At 42.9% G+C, this 1,907-nt stretch overlaps 1 pseudogene; it reads right to left on the bottom strand.

Moving 5' to 3' along the window:
* Positions 1 to 1,474: 1,474 nt before the first annotated feature.
* Positions 1,475 to 1,907, bottom strand: part of LOC100957295 — a 3,189-nt pseudogene continuing 2,756 nt past the window's right edge.

Here is a 1,907-nt window from a genome sequence, read left to right as displayed (position 1 = left end):
GTCACCCTCTGTAGAGTGCTGTGGCATCACAGCTTGCAGCAATCTCCAACTCTTGGTCTCAAGTGATTCTCTTACCTCAGCCTCCCAAGTAGCTGGGACTACAGGTGACTGCCATAACAACTAGCTATTTTTAGAGATGGGGTTTCACTCTAGCTCAGGCTGGTCTCAACTCATGAGCTCAGGCCCACCCGCCTTGGCCTCCCAGAGTGTTAGGATTATGGGCATGAACCACCACACTCGGCCTTAACTAAGCTCTTTGAAAGGCTGTAGGACTATCTTGGGCAAGGTAAGAGACATTACCTTTTAGCTGTATGAAATACCATTTGTGGCATTTCAGAATCTCCTGAATTGGGACAGAACACGATGAATTGCATTTTTCAGAAGGTACAATGAATAGCCCCTCAGTTCTCTAACCAGGTTCTATACAAATTGAAAGACACATAGAGCCTAAAACATCACTCTCACTGATAGAAGCTTTCTGTTCTCTGGGGATAGCTCAATTCTAGTAGTAGAAAGGAAACCCTTGGCAGGAGAAAAGCAGCTGGTGTGAGCATGCCCAGTTTCTTCTCAGATTTGCTCAAGTAAATCACTTCTGTACTCTAGAGGTGAAAGAGTAAGGACAGAGGTGTGAAACATAATAGACTTCCAGCCCCTTGGAAAGAAACTTCAGGAAAGGAAGAATCATTTTCTGCTAACAATATGTTACAGTAGAAGGTACAAACCGGGAGATTGAAATAGGTAACCATGGGTCAGACCATAGACACCCTTGAATGGCAACAGGAAGTCACTGTAGGTACTCGAGAGGAAGGATAAAGAAAACAATTTAAAGAAAAGAAAAACATAGTTTAGAGAGCAAAAGTAGATGGATTAGAAAACGTAAGAGGTAACCAAGGCTTAGACATAGTTTTGGGGGGACATTTCAAGAACAAAACAGGAAATGTGAGGACAGTTATTCTATGTTGATCCCCAGGGTAGAGCTATGTAGTCGAAAGCAGATGTGATGCCAATGTAGGCTTCAATTCAGTGCAAGGAAGAGCTCAGGGGCAGAGAGGCTGTCATGTGTATTGTGTATTGACAGGTTCTTCATAGAGCAGAAGTCACTTCTGTGAGCCAGGTCTGGTCCATTTCCATCTTTTCTTTGACTTTAGGCAGTTTAATTAAATTACTTAATTAATTAATTAATTTTTTAAAAGACACATTTATTCAGCGTCACGATCAGACTGTTACATTTAGCAATCAACAGCATGGGTGCAAAAAAAAAATTATTAATACCCTCTGTTGGGAAGCTTTACACTTTCCACAGAACAGAAACTAAAATAACCTGTTATACAATTAGTCACCAATACAGTCCTTGAATTTTTTGCCCATACACATGAGTATTGTCTAAAACATGTCTTCTTTGTAGCAGTTAGGCCCTGCCACCGCTGTGCTTGGCTGAGTTCACAAATCTGTTGTAACCTGTAGATTCCCTGTCACTTCTCTGGCTCTCCCCTCCTGCTAAGCTTTGTTTCCTGGGAATAATAATTAAAACCTTCTGCCACTGCCATAGCTACTGCTGCTACTGGAACCACCATCGCCACCTTGGTTTCGTGGTTTGGCAAAGTATTGGCTGCCACGACCATAAGGGCCAGAGCTTCTGCCTCCAAAATTTCCTCCCTTCATGGTCCAAAATTTGATGACCGATTGTTGTAATTGCCAAAATCATTGTAACGTCCACCACCTCCAAAACTGTTTCCATCATCACCAAATCCATGGTAGCCACCCTCACTGCCACCTTATCCATCACCACAGCTGTCACTAAAGCCACCACAACCAAAAGTGAAGTTTTGTCCATGGCCAAAGTTGTCATTTCCACCAAAACCACCTCCACGACCCCCACCAAAGTTTCCAGAACCACTTCAACCTCT

The sequence above is a fragment of the Otolemur garnettii genome, unplaced genomic scaffold (genome assembly GCF_000181295.1).
Source record: "Otolemur garnettii isolate 467f Iridium unplaced genomic scaffold, OtoGar3 scaffold00013, whole genome shotgun sequence".
Classification (NCBI taxonomy): domain Eukaryota; kingdom Metazoa; phylum Chordata; class Mammalia; order Primates; family Galagidae; genus Otolemur; species Otolemur garnettii.
Note: the sequence above shows the minus strand (reverse complement) of the source record. Positions and strands in the feature narration are given on the sequence as shown.